The 18055-nt window shown below is 38.5% G+C and overlaps 1 long non-coding RNA gene across 12 annotated transcripts in view; it reads right to left on the bottom strand.

Annotated features, from left to right (window-relative positions):
* The window catches only part of LOC116231831 (uncharacterized), a 287614-nt gene that overhangs the window by 150771 nt on the left and 118788 nt on the right, over positions 1–18055 (bottom strand). For all 12 annotated transcript variants that reach the window (XR_016463972.1, XR_016463974.1, XR_016463975.1 and 9 more), the window contains one exon: positions 16827–17001. This is a non-coding gene — a long non-coding RNA (uncharacterized LOC116231831). The remainder of the gene's footprint in view (positions 1–16826; positions 17002–18055) is intronic.

Below are 18055 nucleotides of genomic sequence, written 5' to 3'. Positions count from 1 at the left end.
TTTTCTGGGCAGCAGATCAACACAAAAAATAAATGCTATGCTATCTGCTGTTACTATCTAGCTCAGTACCTATCTCAAATTGTTCTAATATCTGGCCTATATTAATGTAATATCCACACACCATTGCTTGGTTATGCATACACATTCCTCAGTTCACACAAACTTCTGTTACAGACTTTCATATTAATCCTTTCTATTATACTGAGTAAGGATCTATAAAAAGACTCATTTTTCTCCCCTTAAGAAGATTCCTTCTTCCTATCATTTTGCCATCAAGGTTATAATTAAAGACACTGGCTGCTGTGGCCTGTATACATAATTGCAATATATGATCAAGGATCATGAGCACTAGGATAAATGCATTATCACACTAATTATTGTGTTATCTGACTGACGGGAGGCTGCTTTATCTCTACCTAGAGATGAAGGACATATCTGACAGACACCAGGACTTTGCTTTGATGTCAGATTTGTGTACAAAAGAATCAAAGACTCAGACCCTTTCCAAAATGGTTCCAATGTGGTTTAATCCTGCCAGATGATTCCCTGCCTCCCTGCCAGAGCCTGCTTTGAAGTGGTGCTGCACAGCGCGTGCTGCTGGTGCGCATTCCCAAAAGCTGAAGCGTTGGGTGTAGCCGAGCAGAAGGCCATGCCCTCCATCTCACACTACTACTCCCTCATTTACATGATCACAGGGCAGAGAGGGGATGTGATGTGGATGGCAGGCAGGGACAGCTGAAGGGGCACTGGTTAAAGTGCCGTCCCTAGGATGCTCCTGGGGCATGTGGCCAGCCACTTCCTGCTTTTGGCCTTGCTTCCTACAGGAGCATAACCACCCTGGGCTCATCACGCCACCACTGCCAGCACACCAGTGAGAGCATGTCTGATATCACCTCCACCACAGGGACCTCCATGTTGCTAATATAGGTCACAGTGTCTGTTCTGCCAATCCTCTCCTCTACCAAGCGCTTTGCTGCTTGCTGCTGTTTATCTCCCCAGTGACCTGCAGCCACTGCACTTCAGATTGTTAAGTAGCTCAAGCCCAGGCAATGGCACAAAGGTTAATTTTGTCATCCTGTGCACATGCATTGTGATATAATCCCTAACTACATGATCCCTTTAAGTGGGTTTATCCTGGGTTGTCTTGGTGCATTTTCAGCCCACGGCACTAAAAACAAACGTGCATCCCCACACATCGGCAAGGCCCCCAAGATTCCTATGTCAACAAATCATTTCAGAAATGGCTTTTATTATTTAACAAACTGCATAATTATGATGAGATAATGAACCAGATTTGTACAATTTTCATTTTTTTCTTGCAAAAAAGAAACCATGCCAGGAAGCTGGAAATAGTTTCTAACAATTTCTACAGTATAGGAATGAACAAATAGTTTTGTTGTCAGGGGTTTTGTTTCTTAATTCTGTGAGTTTCATCCTCCTTAGCACATTCTTTACACACCCTTTGGCCACGTATCAATCTGTAGAGGTGGGTGAATCCTGTGGAGTCCAGAAACGTCTTGAGTCTGAAGCACCTAACTTGGCAGTGAAATATTTTTCCAGCATGAGTTTTTTGTATGTTTAATCTTTCAGGGTTTCCAGTGCAAAATGAACTAACTTTCTTGACCCATTCCAAAAATCTCACAATTTCTCTGTGAATGTTCAATTTCCTACCATCCTCGGTAAAACCCAGACAAAAAAAAAAAAACAAAAACAAAACAACCAAACATTTCCAGGAGCAGGAAGGAATAGTTTCAGCACTGGGGCACAGGAGATGATTTCTATCCCATCAGCCCTGTACCCTTCCTGCCTTTCCTGGAGGGTAGATATGAATGTTTCTTTTGGGGGGTTTTAGCTGTTTGGGTTTTTTTTGTCCCTCAGTACAATATCTAAACATTTCTTGAACACGTCCAGGGATGGTAACTCCACCACCTCCCTGGGCAGCCCGTTCCAGCACCTGACCACATTCTCAGAGAAGTAGTATCTCCTAATGTCCAACCTGGTGTAACTTGAGCCCATTCCCACTATTCCTATCACTAGTTACTTGGGAGAAGAGGCCAACTCCCATCTCACCACAAGCTCTCTTCAGGAAGTTATAGAGAGCAATAAAGTTACCCCTGAGTTCCTCTTCTCCATTCTGAACAATTCCAGCTCCCTCAGCTGCTCCTCATATTTCTGTCTTCAGGGATATGTGTGAAGGGCTTCCCTGTTTTTATGCTGCCATAGTTTATTTGTGGTCTCTGCTTTCAGTCCTTAACAACTGAGACCCAGAGGTGTTTCAGGTGTGTAACTGTGACTATCGGGAGCAAAGCATCCCAGCACCTTAGGGATCAGAGCCAGTGCGTGAGATACACCAGTGGGGAAAAAAAAAAAAAAAAAAAAAAGATGTGGAAGAAGTGAAGCCACAGCAAAAACAAACAAACGAAAGACCTCTGGATCTTCCTACTTAAAAACTATTTCTCCCCAAGTCTCTGTGCTTCAGATACAGCCACAAGGCTTTTTTCCTTGCAGGTGCAGGTGTAGGAAGCTCATATCACTCTGACTCTCTCTCCAGCAACAACAAAAAACTGTTACCATTTCTCAATGTGCCCTAGGAAAGACAACAGCTCCCACTGGGCTTCTACCACTCAGTGAGTGTTACCATGCAACCTACAAATAAGCCTTCTAGTGCCAAGTGCCAAAAGTCCTTTTCAGCCATAAGCAACATCCTGCCAGTACCATAAGTTCCCATAAATACGTCTGGGAATATATACATGACAGCAAATTCATGCTTGTATGCATAAAAATCAAAGCAGAAAGAAAGAGCAAATCAAACTTTCTGTCTTACAATCATTACAGGTAACCTCAAACTCTCTAGGGAGCCACTGACACCAGTACGGAAGAGGTTGGCTCAATCCGTCAAATCTGTTTTCTCCTATGGCACAGGGAGGATCTCCCCCAGCCGAGAATATTTTAATCACATTATTCACAATTAAACACTTGAGAGATTCTGCTGTTCTTCTCCAGAACTACTGCTAAAAGAATCTGGGAATATTTATGTATACATGCAAACACTGCAAGACTAACTCTTTTGAAATAGTTTGAAGATCTTCACAGATGGTCTCAGCCCCATGTATTTATTTATTTAATTATTTTTCTCTCTATTACTGGTTAAAAAACATCAAACTTTGAAATTTTTATGACATCAAAGTGCGGTTTCCCTTACTTATAAGTTGTACTTGTAGAACCTGTTGGTCATAAGAAACTGAGGTACGGCTACATTTTGTTGTCCCCTGCATTTCTAGTAATAAAAGTCTGAATTCTCCATACAGCACTTTGTCTTTCAAAGCAAAGTGGAAGAAAAAGGGGCAACAATCAATAAATTTTATTTATTTATATATGTAAATATAAATGTATACGTACCCACTAGCATACATGAAGAGGTTAATTATGTTATAAATTTGCATTGTCTTTACTGTTATTTGATCTGCCAATGTGTTTGCTTTACACTGCCAGACATTCATTACCACCTACTTATTTTTAAAAGCTTTGTTTGTTAAATGATAGGAATCTTCTTTTCTCCCCTTGAACACATTGAACAGATCTGTTTGAATGAATATTTTGATTTCTGAAAAAAGCAAGCAAAAAATGTTAAGTATTTAAGTAAAAAAAAGTGAAAAGCCATTGAAATCTAAGACATTATTTACTTCTTGGAGAGGGTACACTTTTATTCAGTTTTGAAACAGCCATTTACTCATTTTAATTGAGGGACAGAAAATGTATTAGGTCAAATGTTTGTACCTACTGCTAAACAAGTACAAACAAGACAGTGTTATCTAAATAAATCAACTATCACTTCATGCTAAGCATTCCCAGTGTATTCAATCAGCATCAAAACTACAGAAATCTTTATATATCCTGACTGAGGTTAATTTTTACTCTATTTTAATCAATACTTTAAATTCATTTTCTGTGTGAGCTACAAAGGCTCACTGCTGAAGAAGTGCCTTCTCTGCCTTTACTCTTTATCTGATTAGCAGTACAGAAAAGGAGTTACAAATATTTAGGTAATCAAGTAGGGTGACCACAGGATTTCTTTGTCAGAGGTATCCTAACTATTTAAATGCCTTAAATAAGACAAGGGTTCATGAGTGACATCTAGAGGTAATTCCTTAAGATTACTGGGGCAACTGCCTACTGAGATTCAGGATTATGCCCTAAGAGCTGATGTCTTGCCAGTACAGGTAGTGCTGGTACATACCAGGAGAGCTGAATTGAATACAGCAACACAGACTTTAACGAGAAGTTCAGGCCAGAAAATTTTCTGATGAATTGTTATCTGTAGAACCTCCCACCCAGTGTTGCAAAAGAAAAGTGAAGTAGTTTAAATGAAATCTTTCCACTTGAGTCAAGTATGAGATCACTCTTCCCTGCAAAGCAATTGAAGTTCAGGTGTCTCCTTCCTCACTCCCTTCTGCAGGTCTGATATGTCTGGCCAGACCTCATCTCCTGAACTATCAAGTCTGCCTCTCTTTCCCACAGAATATAGAATAAAAGCCAGATAAATAAAGAGTACAAAGGAAGAGTGAAACACCTGGGCTACAACTCACAAAGGTCATGAGAAGTCTTAGAGGAATAAGGTATAATATAAAAGGATGTAAATCTAAACACAAATGCCATCTTTTATTTTTCTGTTAGTGAAAAATGCTGCTAAAACATGCTATCCCACTTTCAGTTTGAAATTGTCAGGACATTCTCACTCCTGTGGCTTTTAAGATCCCAGCAGTGTAGGCAGGGTTTCAAGGCAGCTCCCCTGCCTATGCTGCCCACCCATAGGGGAAACTGAACCTTCTGCTACGAGAGTGAGGGCTTGTCCAGGTGCCATTGCTGGGTCATCCCGAAGTGACACTTGGACCACACCATTCAAAAATGGAGCATCTGCCTCTCCTGGCTTACCTATCCTGCTTGGAGATTCCCCTCTGCTGAGTTCACCATCCGTCAGCTGCCTTCATTTCTATACAGCACAGCATTTGGAGGTCTTATCCATGCACAGATTTTGGTATCAACAGAAAGGCCAACCTGACTTCTTGTCATCATTGAGGATGAGAAAAAACATTGATATATCTGAACTTCTTGCAGGACAGGTATTTTCAGTCCTCTATAGTGAAAGGCAAGCTACAATTATAAATTGAGCCAAAGATAACTAGATAAACTGATATCAGAAAAAATAACAGGACAAATAATTGTGCTTGAGCTTTGGCTATTTGAACATTTCCAACAAGAAGAAGGGGTGAAAAGGCTTGATACAAAAGAAATGAATGCAAAAGTGAGGAATATCAATGAAAAATGAACATCTTGTGCAATGTCATATATGTAAGCTGCTCTGCACAGGAAAGAAGGGCCAAAGAGATAATGGAGTCCTTGCCTGAAGTCTCATGGATATGCTGCTGAGCGTTACAGTATCAGCCTGGGTGTGCCTGATAGCTGAAATGCTCTGGAGAGCAGGTGGCTCTTCAGCAGTTAATCTTTCTTTTTCATCATCTGCATTTGCTTGGCATGTTTGGACACATGCATCTCATTTTTGTGCCATCAGGGAGCTCAACTGTGGTTCACCTATATCACATACCAGGAAAATGGTGGGTCTCTTTTCATTTGCTCAGTATGGAAATATTTGAGGTACCTACAGAAAGCCTTTAATCTGTCAGTTAAAATCTCATTGTGATTTAATTCTTAAGGAATAATGTTATTTTCATAGTGTGCCAAGAGCACTATTGGCAGCAGTGAGGCAATTATTTATGTGGGTTATCAGTTCACAGAACTGATTAAGTAACCTGAAATGTGATGATAATGGCTTCCAGTAATGGCTCCATATCAAAAGGATAATAAATATTATTTGTTGCTCTTTCTTATGAGAAATGGGATATATTTCAGTCCTGTTGAAATAAAAGCAAAACTCCTATTGTTCCTTGGAAAAGTCTCCCAATAGCTCTAATTTTACATGATGTCTACTTCAATATGCTTATTTTTCTGTGTAAAATTATGAATGATATATTGAATATTACAGATACATCTGGGTAACTGATGTTAATTCCCAACCCACTTTCAGAGAACCAGAACGACCTTTCCATGGTAGTGACTCAGTTTTTATTCCACTGCAAGGTACAGAGAACCAGCTGTATCCCTTTTGCTCAGCCTTATCCACATAGCATCACACCCTGATTCCTAGATACATTTTAGAAATACTCAAAAATTATTTCCTGCTGTGTTTTACCAAAGGAAACTAGATATACATTTTCTTACGATGGGGCTTGGTAAACTGGAGTTATTTAAATAAAATAGCCTTGCCACAACATTTCTTATGATGATTTGTGGTTTTCTCCACTGTGAAGTTGCTCTGACCCATCTTAAACCCGCAGAGTGTCCAGTTATGAAAGTCTTGCGAGGGACATTCATCAGCAGAGGTTTTTCTCACTCATTCAATTATGGAATGAATAATGCATATCCTATTCACAATTGCCTCTGATGTGCAGATCTGGATCACTTGCAAATGGTTTTGTTTCAGTATTAGATCATAACAAAGAAGAAATACAAATTTGGATTAATGTGGAGCTACAGGTATAAAGCAATATATTTATTTTAGAACTTATTTTAGAATGGTTTACAGAGTTTGGAAAACTTTCTCAAAAATATCCTATCAAGTAAAATGAACACATAGGAAAGTACTTTGGAGGGAGGGATGTTGCAATCACTGCAGAGCTCTTCTGCTCTGAGGGTTACTAAATGGGCGTTAGGTGGTTTGAATGAGTGCCTGCAGGCTTTTATTAAAATTTCAGCTTATATATATATATATACATATATAACATACTTATGTAATACCTACAGATTGAAATACAGTTAGAAAAAAAAAAAAAAAAAAGCTACTCTAACTGCTGTAGAAAGTGTTTGATTTTCAGTAATACAAAAGAGCAGGATTTCCATGAAGTCACTGTATTGGAAACTAGGTTATTTGGTAACAGTAAAAATATCCTTTGCAGAGACAAAAGAGTACCATATTGCCAGGAACTGTAGGCAACAGTATTTTTTTTACTTAACCTAAAGACCTGTTCTGTAAATTTTAATTAAAAAGAATGCTGTTCCTATAATTTTTAATGGTAAAATCCTCGTTACTAATTTTTCACACATCTCCCAGCAGTTTGGATGCCAGACTTTGTGTCTTAGTGCTTTGCTTGGGAGAGCTTGTCCTGAATGTGGGGCCAGTATCTGATAATGTTTAATGGAGAACACTGAGTGGGATATCATATGGATACAAAGAACACAAAGATAAAGACAATGACAGTTGAAAACATCAGACAAACCTTTATCTCATATTAAAGAGCAAAAACAGGATAAGGAAAATGAGAATATGTCTGACAATGTTTTATCTACAAGGCGTGCTACTTCCAAGGTCAAATGTAAGGTTGATAAAATTACTTCAATATTTTTTCTGTAATGCCTTTTTTGACTGAAACTGAAAATTTATTTTTAGAGAAAGCTTGTGATTTTTACTGAGCTTTTGAAAAGTGTTAAGTGCTTAATGTTAAGGTTGTAGGGCGTATTTTGGAACCCAATTCAACACTCAGATCAATGGGAAGTTGATTCAGAATTTGAGACTAAATGTGGTATTGAATATAGACAATGTTAGCCATTTAATTACTTAAAATGGTAATTATTCTTGTTACATATGGATTTTCCATTTCAGTATGTAGAAATGTGAAACTACTCTGAGAAATGATATCAGATACAATGGACAAGTTTACGAGCGCTACCAAAAGCAAGACGCAATCACTATGCAGTTCACCTACATAAGATATCCAGTAGGTGTAAGAAAGCACAACACAATCTTTCTAAATGATTTACACTTTAAAGATTATGCATCTATTCATTACAAATATCGACCTGTATGAAAGAACACTGTGCTTTGATTTAACCAAATCTTACCAATCACATGAGGGGAAGAGGGTAAGAGAAATGCCCATAAAACTACATGCCAGATTGTAGGAAGGATGCCTCTGCCCTTCCTGGGTACATCAAATGTGACTGATTGTCTGTGTAAAAAATTCCCAGCTCTTGGCTCTGGGTTTGTACTCTATCAGTGGAAACATGTAAGATATTACCTACTTGTGGTAGGAAGGCTTATCAGCACAGGGCTGGACAAAATGAAGTTGTTAGCCATTTTTCTGAGACAACCTGAACCAAGGTAATCACTCCATATTTTATACTTCTGTTCAGTGCCTGTGTTGCTGTCGGTAGCTGCATTGAAAGCAAAACAATTCCCACACATCCCCATGAATAGGGAATACAGACACGTGAACTAAAGCCTGAACTAAGCAAAGGTGAGCAGAGATGAGCTTGGAGGCATAATTGCAGGTATCCGACTAGATCCATGCTCAGTTCTAGCCTTCTTTCTTCTAATCCATTGTCTGTGGTAATATTAGTGTTTTATCACAGAAAGGATTGTTGTCAGAGCGTCAGTGTGGCTGGATTAATTGAAGTGTGTCACAGCCAGCTATTTGATAATACAGTACAACTGCAAAATAGGTTTAAAACATCCTATCCTGTGAATCCTATGCTGTGGAGCTACAATACAGGTTGCATTTCATTGAAAATCTCTGCATGATCTGTCAGGAAAGCCAAGACTACATGGAGTTTCTGGAGGAAAAATATAGGGTATCTTTTCTATGTTATTTAGCTGTGCCTAAGAATAAGCTCTGATAAACCTTTGTGAATACTACCAATATTTATGGTGACAGTTGAATTTCATTCAGGTTTAAACTATGAACATCAGAAGCCACAGGTGACTGACAAAGGAGGCTTCACTTTAGAGACCAGGGAACTAGGAATGGAATAGATGGGTGGCCTTTTCCAACCTCCAAGCGCTTCTTATCAATGAAACTCCACTGATAACCATCTGCTAAGCTACTTTCAATTGATGCTTGCCCAAACAATTTCTTAATTGGGGTCCTGATCTTTATCCTCCAGTTACCACCTTTTGCATTTAGCTTAAACAAAAACACCAAGGCATGTTCTCTGGGCTCACTGATCACCTCAACTTCTCCCATCTTTTGTCTTCATTAGCATGTATCCACACTGCTCCCATCTCACTTCCATGCCTGTAATTCAGTGATTCATCTGTCGCCTCTGGGAAGGGCACCTGACTTCATTGCTTAACTGCTGTTACAAGTTGCTGCACAAATCACCTGGCAATGCAGGATCAGGCTGCCAACAACTTTCTAATATAGCTACAGAGAGCCAGCTTGCAATGCCAACATTCTTAAGAAAATCTCCTTTCATTTTATTAAGGGGTTATTCCAAGAGTATGACAGCGTTGTCCAAAATGCCACCTTTGGTACTGCTGCAACACCAGCAACTTTCCACTCCTGAGTATGCACAAATGAATCTGGGTAGCTAGCAGAAAGCACAGGAAACTTACTTCCTCTGTCCTCTTACAGAAAAAAAAAATAATAGTTTTCTATCCATATTATTTTTCAGCTTAATTTCTAGTTATTTAAAAATATGTTTTAATTAGGAATCTCTTTTTTAAAATATTGAGTCAAGTTAATGCCAGTACAGCAGTCCTTTAGAATAAGTCCACACAGCCTATCCAGGTATTGGGCACAAGCTGGCAGATGGCAAATCAAGCTAGTTTTATGAAGAGCATCCCCACAAAGACTTGTCTCATGCAGTCCTTGGTTTCTTTGCTAAGACTGTTAGCTGATGTGGTGATTTTTGAGCCCAAGACATTCACGTAATCTCCCATGTCAGCTTTTACTCACTGCCATCACTGTACGACTTCTGCTGCCTTCTTCCCTCCCATGTCACTCAATATTTTACTTTCAGAGAAGGGATAGAGAGGTCACGTGGCCAATTCATATGACATATGAATTTCCTTTTCTCCTCTCCTTATTCTGACATTGCTGCAAAGAAGCAAAAGTCTGCCCTGTGCTGGATGCTGCTGGAGAGTGATTGCCCAGGGGAAGGTGGGAAGAGAAGGTCTAGCTCTCCCATAGCCCATTCTACCTCAAATTAAACATACTGGACCTGAAATAGGCATCCCAAATCCTGACTGTTTTAGGCACAGAAAATGCAGAAGTTACAGGATTATAAAGGAAAGAAAAAACATCTTTGAAAAATTAATCAATCTATGACAAATACCAGCGCAGAATGAATAATACCAAAGTGTAAGCCATCCTTTCAGTTCAGACCCAAAGATGGAATGAACAGCTCTGCCAGCTGAGATATGATTGATTGCTAGAAAAATAGGAGGCACACTCAGATGTCTTCTTTCACAATGAACAGATCCATGCTGGGCTGTGGCACTATATGTTTTATAAGAGCAAGAGTCTTGTCCTGATATAAATCACACTGCTGCAAAGCTAGCCTGCTGCAATTGTCCAGAAATAGCTGTACACTGAAGGACGCTTGTTTCACAGACAATCCTTATCTCATTTACTACAGGATCCCACTTTGTTTTAATCATTCTGACAGGGCTGGCTTGTAAAGCCATTCTCTTGTTTATCTGTATGTAAGTAAAATACATGTGAACATCCACCCCCAAGGACCTAAAGCTGCAAATGCACATAAATAACTTCAGCTGAATGATTGTTCTCATTGAGTAAACACCAGGGAGGAAGAAGAGGTACTTAAAATATTGACACAAGAACAAACTGGTAGAAACCATTCATGACTAACCTGAGGCTGAAAATGAAGCAAGAGTTTTTAACTAGCAACTGAACAAGGTAATGGAAAAGCTTTCCAGTAGAAGGGATGTCAGGCAAAAACTCGGAAAGCTTTAGAATAAAGCTTGGCCATTTTATGAGAAGCACTATATGACTTGCTGTCATACCACAGGACTGGAATTAGTGACCCATAAGACCTCTTTCGTCCCAGCGTTTGTACGTGACTGAAGTTACTCAGAAGCGTAAATGTTTATAGGATGAGCCCGAGCTTGCGTCAGTATAGCTGGCAAGCTTTCATGGGTGTTTCATTCAACCCACTGAAATCACAGAAACATTGAAGGACATATTCCTAGTAAAAACGCACATACATACACACTACATACATATATGTATACACATTTTTGCATGACAGTTTGCAAATGCAAACAAGTTACTAGCTACATGTCTTTTAATGGATACTGTAAACATTAATCTATATTTCTGGTGCAAATTATATACACATTTATTCACACATGCTAACAAGCAAGCCAAATAACTTTTGCTGAACTCTAACATGGATTACATTAACATTCTTGTTAAAAGAAACTGAGGAATTGCACAGAACAGATAATTTCTTCAAATACCCATAGGGTATTTAGGAACATTTAAAGGTACTATCTGAGCATAATCTGGGCACTGTGCCCCACAATTTGCAACAGGGATTAAGCACCAGAGCATTAAGGATACAGACTGTTACAGTTTAAGCCACATAGAAGAGCAATAGGAATTAGCCCTATGGCAGCTACTATTCCATAGGTCCCTTCATGACTCAGGACCCTTGACAGTGTTACTGGTAGCATATACTGAATCAATAGTTGAAAAGAATACCTGAATGCACAAAACTAAATAACCAGAAATGAGAATATTGGAAAATTAAGTCTGAGTTGGTAATCTGAACATTATATTCATACACAGAACTTCATCCTGAAATTTCAGCAGTCTTCAGAACACTGTACTAACTTCTAAGTCTGCACTTTAGCACTTGAGAAAATAACTTCTCTTTCTCCAAAGACTATTTCAAACAAAACATTCTCTTAGTTGTACAAGAAAACATGTTTCAGGGAGATAATAATGAAAAAGATACTGTACATCTAAGACAAGGGTTGATATCCAACAGGATAAAAAAGCTTTCCTGGAAACCAGATAAATTGAAATACTTAAGAAAATACAATTAATTTTACCGTACGTAAGACCTGCACTTAGAGTAAAAGAAGCTGAGTTGTATGGAAAAGTTATATATGCTAACAATTTTTAGGAGAATGAGATCATTATTCCCACAAAGTAGAAAAAGATAGGGTTGATAATTATGAATGGAGGGGGATTTCCCCAACCATCATTATTTCTAAATGCAAAGATTTATTCACTTGTTTACTTTTATTCACCTTTGTGTCTGTTTTTTTGATCAGTAGAAATGTTAGCAATGCAGCCAGGAGAGTCTGCGAGTAAGAAAACCATTTACCAGGTCTCTTTCTTATGTTAGAGATTCCCTGGATGACAAGTGAGTTGCTCCCAGAGAACTAGTGTGGAAGGAGGCCTTTTGGCCTGGGTGGTTCCTGTAGAAGAGGATTTCTGGCTCCTGTTGTACATGGAACTCCTATTCGTCCTGTCCCAAGGGTAAAAGATACTGCCAGGGAACTACAGAAATAAAACTCCAAGTCCCTCTCAAGCTCCAACCACCCCAATGAGTTATTATTCCCCTGTGACTCAAGAGACCTCGAGGAGATTAAAAAGTACTGCTTTTCCTACAACTGACCCAATCCATAACAGCAAGGAGCAGGCAGAAGAGCATCCTTTACCAAAGGATGTTGCAAACAGTGGGAGCCTGGTGAGGCCAGAGGGCGGGCAGATCAGAAGGCTCCTCTGCCCCATCTGGAGGCCGGTGGTCCCCACTGCAGTGCTTGCCCATCAAGACACAGGCTTTGCAATCAGGCCAGATGCAGGCAAATTAGGAAACAAACAACAACGAAACATGGAAACATACTCTGAGCTGTTGAGACATCTCTGCACCACATTTTTTTGGTGCTCTGGTGACAGTAATGTCTTAAACATACTAGCGGTCATTTTTACTTTACCTTTTTTGTTTTCTCCACTGTTTATAAAGTTTTCATTTAGGTGCTTCATGCAATAACCCACATTTGAAGACAAAACCTATGTTAATTTGAAGCTGACCCTTTGCCTCGCCAGATGTCTGCATAGCAGCAGTAAGACCATGCTCATGTATTTGTAAAATAACAGCAACACTAGACTGAGCAGACAAATCTTTCTGCAAGAGCTTACACAGATAGACACACACTGACCTCAGAAAAGCTCGGTCTCATTGAGAGCAGGATTTTTTCCACTCTCCTGAGAATTCATAAACTTCACCAACCTGCCTTCAAATAAACAGAAACACATACAACTACTGAAGGAAAACCTGAGCAAAACTTTCTGTAACCACTTAAGATTCAAATATGCCAGAGGTTCCTAAGTCATCTGATACTAATTTCTGAAGCATTCAAACAGGACTTGCACTATTTTATATACCAGAAACCATAAATACAGTGCTTTCTCTTATCAATATATTCTATTGCTTATGGTAGCTTGATAACATTAGCTCAACACCTGCAATATTCCTCTTTCCTTCCTACAACAGGGTTCCAGGAATCTGTGGGACTTTCCTGCTGGTTTTTATTCAAAGCTCAAGGTGAAACTGCTGTACTAGAAATTGCTCCAGTTGGGAACTAGAAGCCAGGCCACACAGATTTTAAGGGAAGAAATCACAGAAGAAGGGAAACACAAGAGAAAACTTCGAACAGGGATAAATTAGTAAATGGCAGAGTTCACCAGAAGGTAAGGCTTGAGTGCTGGTCTTTGTGTTTACACACTTGTATGGATGCAGATCTACTCTGATGTGCTCTTGATAGCTGGGACTCTCAGTCCACACTGTCAGAACTAGTCTGAAGACAGGAATTTCAGGTAGTGAAGCAAATAGAGTAAATTTAGAGCCATAAAACTGTCCAAATATGCTGATGGGTGAAATAGGTGACACCTAGAGCTGAATTTTAGCTTTGAAAAAGAGTGCACAGTTCAGTACAGTAAGTTTCTGAAATGCATTAAAGATTTTCATTTAAAGCTAAAACCTAGAAGTCCATTGACTTATTAAATTATAGAGCTAGAACCAAAAGGTATTTAAATACTTCTCTTCGTACCAGACTGGAATCTACAGAGCAGTTTGCCTCCCATGAGGCTACACAGGGACGTTTAGTCTGAAATGAGGTATCAGGAGAATCAGCTGAGTGTAGGTACACAGGGGAAAGATCAGCCAGTGAACCAGACTCGTAGGAAAGACTGAGTCAATTAGACTCACCAACTGCCTTAAAACATTTTATGCCCCTCAATTCATATGGCTGATTACAGCTGAGTGATCACAGGATTGAAAATGAATCACTGCAGTCATATCAAAAAACAAATCCAGTATATTTCATTCAAAGAATATATTTGATCTCTATTCCAAGAACAGACTTTCAGCTAAAGAAATTCACAGAATTCCAGTTTTACTGAATGCTGAGCTACTAAATTTTAATTTGTGATAGGGATGTGAAATAGTTGTTCTTAATTTTTCTCAACTAGAAAAGGGTTTCTTTATAGAATCTGAAGAATTCAGCATAAACAAATGGTTGTGTTATCCATTACAATAAATAAGATATAATGAAGCTTTCTACTATAAAGTTATATAAGAATCTGAAGCAAATTTTTGTATATATGGGAAAATACTGCTGTGCTATCCCTGGGTAAAGCAGATTTCAGGGGTTCCATTGTTAAACCAAAATGCAGTATGTTTTCCCCTCAGAAAATACTAAAATAAATTCACATTCATTCATGGCCTCAATTGCCCTGTTTAGTTTCCTTTCACGTTACTTAACTCTTCTAAAAATCTCTTAAAATTTAGGCTGCTTTTCAGATAAGAATTTCATAACAAATGATTACATATTATCTTTTTATAAGACTGAAGTAAAACATTGTGTATTTACCTAAAGGATAAACTGGTATCTGACAAAAATGAACTGTTTCCATATTTGTAAATGTGTCCTAAATTCTAGGTTAAACTTTGAAAAAACTGACCTCCAATGGCTCTAAAATTTAATTGTTTAGGAATTCTGTTATTCAATATATATACTGTAATAAATACAATGAAGTTTTTATTCAGTATTGTAGTCACTCCAGAAGATGCTAGACGCATAAATAAGAAGAACCAAACAACTGTCATACCATCAGGAAGATATTTTCACTCTTTCAGGAACTGTGAAGTGGCTGGAGAAACTCCCAATAGAAGGATCTATTTCACAAGACTTCCAGCCCAAATCAAAAACAAATTTTTAAAATCAGTTTCAGTTAAATATCTCAATCAAAGAGGTCAAGATTCATTAGATCTACTAATCTACTTTCTTACTGAAACTTATCCCTCTTATCCTTCTAAAGCCATTGGCATGCTCTCTAGGAACTAGTATACTTAAGGTGCTAGTATAGCTAGAACACCTGAGAACACCTCAGTGGCACTTTAAGGAGCAATTTCATAAGTTACTCTGGCAGTGAATATCCTCAGCAAAGTTATTTTTTGTTTGTTTGCTTTTTTTGCTTAGTTAAAAGCAAAACTTGAGAATGGACATTTACGAGAAAAAAAAGCACCAAAACATTCAGTTTCAAATTAATTAGAGATTTCTTTGTTGTAAAAAATATCTACCAAAATCATATTTGCCATAGTGAGTGATGATGTATTTGCCAGTAATGTTTGGGTCGCTGCAATGCAGGCAAGCAGAGTTTAGGACAGAACAGAAAAGAAGGATAGTGGCAACAAGAGCTTCTACCTCCAAATATGTCTCAAGAAGTCCAACATGGTAGTAAGCAGCCCTGTTGCAGTATTCTGCATCCCCATCTGGTGTCATTTAATGGTTTTAATGAAAGCTCTTACACATGGTTCTTAAAACAACCCATCTGTTTGCTGGGGTGAATTAAAAGATGTAAATGCAGTGTAATATGCCAAAGAATATAACAGTCTCAACACAAGATCTTAGTGTGTCAACCAGCAACAGGTTCCAGCTGGGGCAGCCTCATGGAACAAAGACAGCCCTGGGCTTAATATGAGTATATGCTTCTGAAGTCCCAAACCAGGCAAAAGAGAAATAAAGCTCAAGACCTTGACCAGATGTGCAATACCCAGCCAACTGTGCAGTAAGCATGCTTCCACGGCAACCTCACTAACAACATGGACAGTCCCGATACAAGCAGACATCTGTTTCAGATGGCTAGTACAGGGAATGTAGTATACAGTCACAGATAATGCTTCAGCAGAACTGATACTTCGAACCGCCTTTTCCCTCTCTGCTGGTGCTGGCCACAACTTGAATTAGCTCATGTTCTATTTTAGACGAACAGGGACAGAGGCACAGCAACTAAGCTCTGAATTCTGCAGTTTAGGAAGGACCATATTCCCTAACGTGCTCCAGTATAACACCAATATGGCCAAGGTTGCAAAGCTCATAGAACACCAGTCATATTTACCTTTCTGAAATCTTTCCAATCTCTTCCCACAAAATTAAATAAACAGATGAAAACGAATTAAATCTACAGGTTAATAGTTATCATACTAGGGTCCAGAATGAGAATGTATCACATTACAGTGTTTAGTACACACTGTCAAGTGCATAATTAAGACAGATTCTTTATAATCATCACCTCTTGACCTAATGACCACTATATATTACTCAAGCCACCTAGATACACAATGACATGTACATTCTCCAAGTTTCCTAATTCACAGAAAAAAACTAGATTTATCTCAATTTTCAGAGCTTCCAGTTCCCTGCAAAGATGAGGTCAACTGCACATCTCATGAACTTATGTAATCATGCAATGCAACAAACATGCACAAAACAACCTAGATAAGACACCACCCTTTTGGAATGGCTTGTTTGTTTGTTTGTTTTAGAAAAGGACTTGCTTTTTGTTTTCATTTCTTATTTATCACAGCAAATTCCTGACCTGTGGCTAGAGCTTGCAAGGTGTTAACATCACACAAATTATGTAACATTCTCTAAATATGGATTAAATCAGACATACCGGAGGCTCTCTTGTGATGATTTTCCCTTGAAGGTTGATTGAGGTGACAGAAATCTTGGAGGTGATTACTCCTATCTTCCTATTACTGCCTCAGTGCTCTGATAAAGATTATAAAGCCGCAACCATTAAACCTCTGGTCCCCGAATTCCCCTTGAGTATTTTTCTTTGAGATCACCTAAAAGAGATAAACAAAGATATGAAGAGCATGTGATGGAACTGTTCCAGCATCAATACTGATAATTATACTTGGCTTTGCACTTATGCTAAGATCAATTAAGCAGGTTTAATTAATAATTGATATAATTACTTGCAAAGTAATCCATAATATAAGCTTTCACTTTGCACTTAAGAAAAAATGTAGTTTTTGTACTATATGTTCTGTATCAGCAGGCTAGGAGATGCAGCATTTGAGAGACTTTTTCAGACAAATTAAAGTAGAAATGAGGAAAATATTCTATGTTCACTCATACATCTATACTCCTAAACACTGGTCAGAAAACTCATGGAGCTTGAGTTGTATATCTTGAACAGTAACCAACCCCCAAATCTGCATGGGGTAGCTACAGAAGTGTTTCTACCTCTTAACTTCATCTAAACAGCACTCAGACTAAATTCAACAGCTACTGCTAACTTTTGTCTTACTTTTGTTTATCTGTAGAAAGTTTGCCATTTTACTCTAATTCCTTCAGTGTTTTTCTGTCTGAAACTGCTGGGCCAGCATCCTTACAATACTATTCTTGAAATAAAATTGCTTCCTTTCTGCTGATAAAATCAACCCTTGCTAGCAAATAGCATCTACTTCTCCCTGTACTACATGCATGCTTTTTACCTTCCACTGGACATCTCAATTTACCTTCCCTTCTCCTAAATTTATCAAGGAACTACTCTGATCTAACGTGGTCCACATGACAAACAGAATAGAGCAAAAGAGATAACTGAGAACAAGTGATAAGTTAACCCTGCCAGAAGTTTTCTTTTGTAGAGTGGTTATCATTTACTATATACTGAAATTGAGTAATTTGAATATGACTGATGGTTACGTTCACCTTAGCAATAGAAGAATAATATGATACAGTGTATTTTAAACTTCTATAGCTCCCATAAGCCTTCTGTGGCCTACAGTGGTGCTGAAATCCTCATCTAATATGGAACACTGAGATGATGAATGACTTTTCCATAATATGCTAGAAAATCTGGAGCAGAGTAAGGATCTGAAAGACATATTAGAA

The sequence above is a fragment of the Phasianus colchicus genome, chromosome 2 (genome assembly GCF_987193195.1).
Source record: "Phasianus colchicus chromosome 2, bPhaCol1.hap1.1, whole genome shotgun sequence".
NCBI lineage: Eukaryota > Metazoa > Chordata > Aves > Galliformes > Phasianidae > Phasianus > Phasianus colchicus.
The sequence above is the reverse complement of the archived record's forward strand: the minus strand, read 5'-3'. Positions and strand labels throughout refer to the sequence as shown.